Consider the following 9446-nt stretch of genomic DNA (forward strand, 5'->3'; position numbering starts at 1 on the left):
GTGCCTCGTCCGCCGCCCCGCCGCGCCCCGCCCGCGGAGGCTGCCGAGGGCTGCGGAGCGCCGCCGGCGCAGCCCGTCGGGCGGGCGGCCGCCATTTCCCTGGGGCTTTTCCAAGTTTGATTTTTATTTCCCGCCCGCCCTCCGCCAAGAAAAGCGAGTTGGAGCGTGTAGGAGGCATGCAAAGCAACTGCGACAACAAAACGGTAAATTAACGAGTAATTGATAGGGGGGGAATACAGTCTCATGGGAAAATAAAATTGTGAGTTGTTTTAGCATAACCTTCCCTGTAATCTTCCTTTTAATATGCTCCGAGCCATATTCTTCCAACTCTTATCTGGCAGAGATCTTTCCTGGATACACCTGATTAATTGATGCTTACGAAGGCATAACTGATTCTTCATGATGGCGAAACGGTTAAGTATACTTCCCGTACATCCTCTCTTCTTTGAGGCACTTACCTAATTAATCTTTCTAAGATCACACTCAATTGTCGTAAGTAACTTCTGAAGCGGCTGCCTATGATACTATGTGTGATACTGTTTGGACTCGGCGAGGGAACCAGCCTTATTTTCCAGTTACATTATGTCCCCTTATCACTGTTGTAACAGCGTACAATAAATAATTTCACATTGTGTGTGATGTCAGTTACAACGATTATAATTTACATGGGGGTCACAAGGGAAAAGGTTTTACCTCACAATTTATTCTGAAGTTATGTATATCTGTTTGTATTATTTACTTAGAATATCACAATTTATGGAGCTTGCTGATACCCTTGCATTAATATAATTTTCTTAATTTAAAGAAAACAAAAAGCAGAAACAAAGAAACCAATATACACGAAATGCACAGTGTTCTTTCTTGGTTCTGTCACTGAGTCACTGGGCTGGACTGATCACTTTGTAACCGAGCAGAAATGTGTACGTTTGCACAAGAATACACCCTGAGATCCTCTGAGGATCTTCTTCAGGGTCTCAAGGGCAGGGGTATCGTTTGGTACAGGTTTAACATCCAACGTAGCTAGTGCAGCTAATGTTAGTAAAAGTACTGTGAAATTCACTTTTAGTAATTCCTGTTTGAGGTAAACGAGGCAGAGCATGTCTCGGAGAGGCTTTGTATTACACTACTTTTAATTTGGTGATATAGAAGTAGATTCTGATTCTAGCTGTATATTACATTTCCTAGCCTGATGGTTAAGCATAACTTGAAAGTATTTCTTTAAATCAAAAGGCTGCAAGAGAAGAACCTTGATTTGTGTCTTTCTTCTTAATCTGGAAGTTAGCTCCCTGGAATTCTGAAAAAATTTTTGTTTGCCTATCCAGTGCACTGTTAATGAGGTGTTAATAAATATATATATTTACAACTGTTTGCCAATTTTTTAATGCTGAAATGATAGAGTAAAAACCTAATTTACTTTCCTTTGAAAAATCTTTAGCACTGATTTCCCTTTGAAGTTACCTATGTGTTTACAGGAGGAATGAGTAGAATCATCTCTTCTTCACAGAGCTCAATAACTGCAGAGAAACAGAAGCTGTTCTGCCAGAACTTAGACGTCTGCTCTTATGTTGCTTATAACCTTCACGTGGGTCAGCTACATGTCCTGCACATCTTACAAGACTCTCAGTCATCATAAAAGAGTTTGGAGCTTTTTTTTTACTTGTTTAATCAATGAAAGCAGGAATAATTTAAATATCGTGAAGGTTCCTTGGTTCCTTTCTGTGGAAAACGTCTGTTGTTCATATTTAACAGAAATAATTTGCCTGGTGTCATGCAATAAATGTCGAACAGTATCAATTTGTTTCTAACACAGATAGTAGCTCCCACTGAAGTCAAATTTCTTTTTGCCTTTCGTCCACTTTAACCTGCCAGCTGCTAAACACTCCTCCTTCCACAACCAAGCTGCAGTTCTGCCCCTACAGTTTGCACAGGAGGATCCATGGCGCATTAGATCTTTGTTTTCCCTCTGGAGACAGTGGCAGTTCAGAGTTCACTGACACCGCAGAACAAAAAGGAAGTTCATCTTTGCTTTTCAAACCATAAAAGCAGCTGAGCCCTTCTTCGATGCCTGGTGAGGAGAGGGGCTTTCCAAGGTGTGAGGCATGAACCAGGTTGCTCTTTTCTCGAAGTACAAACTTCTGTCTAAATTCTCTTGATAAGCTTTTAACAGCAAAAAAAATTATCTTCTAAAACAACCTAACTTTTCTCGGGAGAGTGTTTGCTTTCAGGGATAATAGTTGTCAGCACAAGTATTCTAGCGAGTTACCATCACGCTGAGTGGCCTCGGTATAAGGGACAGTGGCTGGCCCTTGTTGACTCCCCCAAAACCTTGCCTTGCCCCCAGCTCTGCCTGCCACTCCCTCCTAATATTGAGTAACGCTTTACAGTAGTGCCAGGCAACAGCTGGCTTTCCTGGGATGGAGGACAAGGACATGCTTTAGATCAGACCAGCAGAGTCAACCTCTGTTTCTTACAAAAGCAAAGGTAACTTTACTGCAGCTGCATTTTTTGTTTTGTTTTGTTTTGTTTTGTTTTGTTTTTTTTTCCTAGAAAACTACAGTTTCTTCTTTTAGACAAGCAATTCAATCAAATGAGACAAGTGCAGTATTTAGCAAATGGTGTTAAGGTGGAAAATCCAGTGTATATGCTTAGTAATGAAATGTTGAAATTAATTTACAATTCATATGAAGCTATTATGCAAATATTTCACATTGTTTGAAATTATGTCATTAATCTTTTCTGCATTGTTTAAAGATTCTTTACTGCACCATGGCCCCAGCTGCCAGTCGCTTTTTGGGAAAAGATCCCAGTAGAAAGCAGTGTGTTGAGGCTGCGCGTGAATATATCAAACTTACATTTAGTTATTCAAAATATATAATGGAAGATGCATATTCTGTGGAAAAATGTGCATGTCACAGAGAGGGTTCCTAACCCCCAGGCACCTCTTGGGACCGGAGCGGTTGCATTAGGTACAGTTACTAGCTTCGAAGTGCTTGCAGGACCAGGGCCCTTGGGAGGAAAAATGAACTGACTGAGGAGAGAAGTACATTAGCGACAAGGTTTGATACTTTAAAGTAAACAGTTGGCACTCTCAGAATGGAGTCATTGTTTTTCCTGTGTACGTTGACTGTGTTTTTGATTCTCCGTGCCTCCTGTCGTGCTCCTTAAAGAAATTCAAGCTGTTTAGTCCCTTATAACCACCAGGAATAATCCCTCCCTTTCTTTTGCTTTACCACCTCTCTCTCACTCAGCTGCTTTCTCCTTATTTTTCCCTCTTCAGCGCTTTCCCCTATATCCACTCTCCTGTTTGCTGCCTGCCTGGTTTTTCTTTTCCGGTGCGGCCAGGTTGTTTAACTTTCCAGGTGCCAGCTGCAGCTGTAGAAATGAGTACGCCTGCCCAGCCATGGGGTTGTGGCTGTGGGGTTGGCGGAGCTATAAAAGCCAGATCAGATCCTTGCCCTGAAATACCGTCTTTTATGTGTATGAAACAAGGAGTGGCAGAGCAACTCTTTTGTTGTTTTCCTCTGTGTAGCAACCGAGGCTGCTCTGAAGTTGTCCGTAGACTTTTTTCAGGGTAGCGCAACTCTCCTTCTGGGAAAACTTACATGACACAGAGCGTTTAGGTAGATAAAAACAAATGATTGCTCTGCTGTGCAGCTGGTAGAATAGAACAGAACAGAACAGAACAGAATAGACTAGTTCAGTTGGAAGGGACCTACAACGATCAGCCAGTCCAACTGCCTGACCACTCCTGGGCTGACCAAAAGTTAAAGTAGATTATTTAGGGCATTGTCCAAATGCCTCTTAAATGCTGCCAGGCTTGGGGCATTGACCACCTTTCTAGGAAGCCTGTTGCAGTGTTTGACCACCCTCTCGGTAAAGAAATGCTTCCTAATGTCTAGTCTAAACCTTCCCTGATGCAGCTTTGAGCCATTCCCACATGTCCTGTCACTGGATACCAGGGAGAAGAGATCGGCACCTCCCTCTCCACTTCCCTTCCTTAGGAGGCTGTAGAGAGCCATGAGGTCTCCGTCAGCCTCCTTTTCTCCAAACTAGACAAATCCAGAGTCTTTAGCCTCTCTTCACAGGACATTCATAGAATCATAGAATCACAAAATCATAGAATCGTTAAGGTTGGAAAAGACCCTTAAGATCATCGAGTCCAACCGTTAACCTAGCACTGCCAAGTCCACCACTAAACCATGTCCTCAAGCACCACATCTACCCATCTTTTAAATACCTCCAGGGATGGAGACTCAACCACTTCCCTGGGCAGCCTGTTCCAATGCCTGACTACCCTTTCAGTGAAAAAGTTTTTTCTAATATCCAACCTAAACTTCCCCTGGCGCAGCTTGAGGCCGTTTCCTCTCATCCTATCACTCGTTACTAGGGAGAAGAGACCGACGCCCACCTCGCTACAACCTCCTTTCAGGTAGTTGTAGAGAGCAAGAAGGTCTCCCCTCAGCCTTCTCTTCTCCAGGCTAAACAACCGCAGTTCCCTCAGCTGCTCCTCATAAGACTTGTGCTCTAGACCCTTCACCAACTTCGTTGCCCTCCTCTGGACATGCTCCAGCACCTCGATGTCCTTCTTGTAGTGAGGGGCCCAAAACTGAACACAGTACTCAAGGTGCGGCCTCACCAGTGCCGAGTACAGGGGCACTATCACCTCCCTGGTCCTGCTGGCCTCACTATTCCTGATACAGGCCAGGATGCCATTGGCCTCCTTGGCCACCTGAGCACACTGCTGGCTCATGTTCAGGTGGCTGTCAACCAACACCCCCAGGTCCTTTTCTGCCAGGCAGCTCTCCAGCCACTCCTTCCCCAGCCTGTAGTGTTGCACGGGGTTGTTGTGACCGAAGTGCAGGACCCGGCACTGAGCCTTCTTGTATCTCATGCAGTTGGCCCCGGCCCATCGGTCCAGCCTGTCCAGGTCCCTCTGTAGGGCCTTCCTGCCCTCCAGCAGATCGACACTTCCACCCAGCTTGGTGTCATCTGCAAACTTACTGAGGGTGCACTCAATCCCCTCATCCAGATCATCAATGAAGATGTTGAACCGGACCGGCCCCAACACTGAGCCCTGGGGAACACCACTCATGACCGGCCGCCAACTGGATTTGACTCCATTCACCACCACGCTCTGGGCTTGGCCGTCCAGCCAGTTTTTAACCCAGCGCAGAGTGCACTTATCCAAGCCGTAAGCAGCCAGCTTCTCCAGGAGAATGCTGTGGGAGACAGTGTCAAAGGCCTTACTAAAGTCCAAGTAGACAACATCCACAGCCTTCCCCTCATCCACTAAGCGGGTCACCTTGTCATAGAAGGAGACCAGGTTAGTGAAACAGGACCTCCCTTTCATAAACCTATGCTGGCTGGGCCTGATCCCTCAGTTGTCCTGCACTTGCTGCATAATGGCACTGAAGATGATCTGCTCCATGACCTTTCCCACCACTGAGGTCAGGCTGACAGGCCTGTAGTTCCCTGGATGCTCCTTCCGACCCTTCTTGTAGAGGGGCGTCATTCCTTCCAGCCCTTTCACCAGCTTTGTTGCCTTCTTCCTCTGGACGCATTCAAGGACCATAACATCCTTCTTTTAAATTGTGGGGCCCAGATCTGCACACAGTAGTCGAGATGAGGCCACACTAACGCTGAATATAGTGGGATAATCACATCTTTTGACCAGCTGGTTATGCTGTGTTTGATGTACCCCAGGATGTGGTTTGCCCTCTTGGCTGCCAGGGCACACTGCTGACTCATACCGAGCTGTCGACCAGCACCCTCAGATCCCTTTCTGCAGGGCTGTTCTCCAGCCACTCCTCTCCCAATTTATACTTGTGTTTGGCATAAGTAAAAATATTAGCCTTTTTTTGGCCCATGAATCTTCATCAATGCTGGACAACTGAACTGCCTTCAACAGGAAGATTATTTTGAAAAGATGCAGCTTGGGCTATGGAAGCAATCTCTGCTGCTCTTATTGTAATTTGTGAAGTCCAGTATCAGCAGTACAGTGTAAATTTTCAGGGACTGTAGATACAGGAATGTGGCATTCTGAGTCTCAAGAGAAAAAAAGTAGTATTCTGTGATTTTTTTACTGTCACAATTGAGGTACATGAACTAATATACTTAAAATTATTGTGTATGCCTCTACACTAAGTCAGCCAGTAACCTTAGAAGGGGTGGCTGAGCAGAAGAAGAGGTCTTCATTTTAAAAGTGAAGAACAAGACAGGCACAAAACCAGGTATCAACTGATCTGAAGTTTAAGCTGGAAATTAGAAGAACAGTGAACCCTCAGATTGGTGGGGTTTGGGGGGACTTTCATTTGGAAATGTAGGGACAAGAACTCAACTGTTTTTTTGGGCAGATTTCAGTCAGTTTATAAAAGAGATGCCATAATGTGGTTGCCAGTTATCGATGGACTGGATGTGGTAACAGAGAAAGTTCCTTCAAATTTTCAGAGAATCATAGAATGGTTTGGGTTGGAAGGGACCTTTAAAGGTCATCTCGTCCAGCTCCCCTGTGATGAGCCGGGACATCTACAACTAGATCAGGTTGCTCAAAGCCCCGTCCAGCCTGACCTTGAATGCTCCCAGGGATGGGGCACCTACCACCTCTCTGGGCAACCTGTTCTGGTGTTTCACCACCCTTACAGTAAAAAATTTCTTCCTTATATCTAGACTGAATCTACCCTCTTGTAGTTTAAAACCATTTCCCCTTGTCCTATCACTACAGGCCCTGCTAAAACAGCCTTTACTTCTTAAAAGGCTATTTGACAGTTACATTGGTGTGCAACATATACATCTGAATGCTAACTAAAACCTCACCCTTGGTCATTTCACAACAGAGTACCTTGTTAAAAACCATGCTCTTTACAAGTGTTGGCTAGTTTGTTGGAGAGTGCATGTCTGTCATATCAATAAGCATAGGAGCTGGCTGATGTGTTAGGATATGTTTTCACTACAGTTAACTGACATTCTTAATGGAGAGTCACCACAATACCATCCATGTTTGAAAACCTCTTAGTAAATTATGTTAATGATGGTATAGCAGAGAGGATACCTTGACCTCTGGCTCTGCTTTTGATTGTCATGGTAATTTATCTGCACTGCAGTGAGGTTACAGACTAGCCCATTTGGAGCTGATACTCTTCTAAAGCCTACCCTGAATTCATTACATGAGTCCACAAGTCAACTCACAGCCCCCCAGGAAAAAAAGTCCTGAAATAACTCAGCTCATGCCAGCTGCAAAGAGCCATCTAAGACCACCTGAAAAGCCTTGGAGCAAAAATAACTGCTCTCATATTACGAATGGACATTACCTCACATATATCTATGGTGGTGCTCATCATAAAAAAGTAAAATAGTTATGAGAGAGAAATCTATTAAAGTGATACAAAATACCCAAGGCTGAAAAAATGTATGGAATTGAAATTTGTTCTGTCATTATTTATAAGATTTCCTAAAGGACTGTTGTTGCAGAACTTTGTGAATTAGCTTTTATATTAATCATTCTTGTGAAGTTAGCTGTTTGTCAAAGTTGTTCTTTTCACTGAGGTACTTTGCATAGCTAAACTATCAAGAGATATGTTTGATTTTGGAATACAGTGCCATTAGTTGTGTTTACACTAAAAAATTTATAGTGTTCTCTAAAAGTTTTATGCAGGATAAATGAAAATGCATATGGTGCCAAGCAAATATTATAAGCAGTTAACAATAATGATTTATATATAATAATATATTAATAAAAATAATTTCAAGTTAATTTGCAAAGCAAAAAACCTTAGGACACAGTCTATATACATAGTCTTAAATTTTCTAAGTCTTTGATTTATAAAGTGAGAAGGGCACTCAGGAGGTGTCACATGATTCAAGCTAATAAAGGTAAACCAGTTCACCTGAAGATGAAAGGAAATCTTGGTTCCCATATCCTCACAGAGTCCAAGAAACTTCAGTAAGGCAGGATGAATCACAAGCCCAGGGTTTGGACTAGATAATCTTTGAAGGGCCCTTCCAACCCAAACCATTCTATGATTCCATGATATTTGAAAGGTACGTTAAAAAGGGCTTATGTGCTCTCTGCATTTATAGAGGATGAGAAACTGCAAAAAGGAAGATTGATGTAAGCTATCAGGTGAACTTTCCAGTAGTAATTAAAGGACTTGTATCAGCTGGGATATTATTGAATCCTCATTACTGGAAGATCTTAGGGTTAGAATGGCCATTTGTCAGGAAAGATAGCAGTAGAGTTGATCCTGTGTTGAGTCCCTTCTGTTCCCATTTTCATTAACAGAAGGCAATTCGACTGAATAAAACACAAACAAGTTTGATGGGTCCTTTGAACCACTGGGCTTTCCTGTTCAGCATCCCCTGGTGATCTGAGAGGGGCTGCTGGTGTAGTCAGATGCTGTTCATTTGTGATTGGGGATGTAGAATCTGACGCTATAACTTGTGTGCACTTGTTTTTTCTTGTAATGACTTGAATAGATGGTGCTGAGGTCTAAAGCACTTCCCAGAATAAGAGTTTTCTTTTTTTTTCCTCTCTTTTTCCCTCTTGTCCCTTCACACCACACCCCCCTCTCGTCCCCAAGGAAAAGATCTGGATGCCCTTTCACCTTCTCTTTCTCTTTTCACCTACCTATCAAAACAAGTATATAAATTGCCAAGAATTTGCCATATTGCCTAGCTTTACATAAACTATGCACTTCAGCCCCTGTTCTATTGAATATCACTTGTGGGCTTTACTGTGAATCCTCGATTCACTCTTCATTTCTTTATGTTCATACTGTAGGGGTTTTACATGGCCAACCCTCTTTAAAAGTACCTACTGATGACAAAGGAGGAAAGAAGTAAACCTGTGAAGAAGACTCATGCCTATCATCAAATATTAGTGTCAAAGGCCTGTCACAAGTGAAATTACTTTAATCTTAGCTAAATTTAATCAAGGAAATTATTCTAAGGATAAATGAAGAAGTAACAAGCTGTAGTTTCAGGAGCTTAAAATGTCAAGTGAGTCAGTCTAGTCACAGGCGATTTCAACAGAGAGCTCAACTGAATGTAAAGTTAAAAAAATCAGCAACAGTTTACTTTGTGGGGGAGAAAGATCTGCTCTCGACATTGTTAATGTTTTTTGGTACCTCAGTATGAGGGAAATCGGGGCATATTGTATTCAGATATTTCATTATACATGCTAACTTTGTCCTGCAAGCTCTTAATTCATGGTGTGTATAATGAAGCCAGTGGAACTTTTGAGATGAAACTTTTGCTGATGATTTTGTCTGTGACATTTATGGTGTGTGCTATGGCACAGCTTGTGATATATTACACTGAAATGCACACATATGAAGTATTATAAAGTGCTGCAAGTCTGTCACACATTGGACCTGTTGTTTTTATTCCCCAGTGGGCTTATAGAATCATAGAATCATAGAATTGTCAAGGTTGGAAAAGACCCTTAAGAT

At 42.8% G+C, this 9446-nt stretch overlaps 1 long non-coding RNA gene across 2 annotated transcripts; it reads left to right on the top strand.

Annotated features, from left to right (window-relative positions):
- Positions 1 to 77: 77 nt before the first annotated feature.
- LOC148057368 (uncharacterized) lies at positions 78 to 4315 on the top strand. Of its 2 annotated transcripts, none has more exons than XR_015704066.1 (3): positions 78 to 203; positions 342 to 413; positions 1473 to 4315. It is a non-coding gene; the product is annotated as an uncharacterized LOC148057368 (long non-coding RNA). The 2 variants fall into 2 exon arrangements; XR_015704063.1 differs by having other exon boundaries at positions 1505 to 4315.
- The last annotated feature ends 5131 nt before the right edge of the window (positions 4316 to 9446 follow it).

Source organism: Nipponia nippon, unplaced genomic scaffold, assembly GCF_047370975.1.
Source record: "Nipponia nippon isolate SJK-2023a ecotype South Korea unplaced genomic scaffold, ASM4737097v1 scaffold_1, whole genome shotgun sequence".
Lineage (NCBI taxonomy): Eukaryota > Metazoa > Chordata > Aves > Pelecaniformes > Threskiornithidae > Nipponia > Nipponia nippon.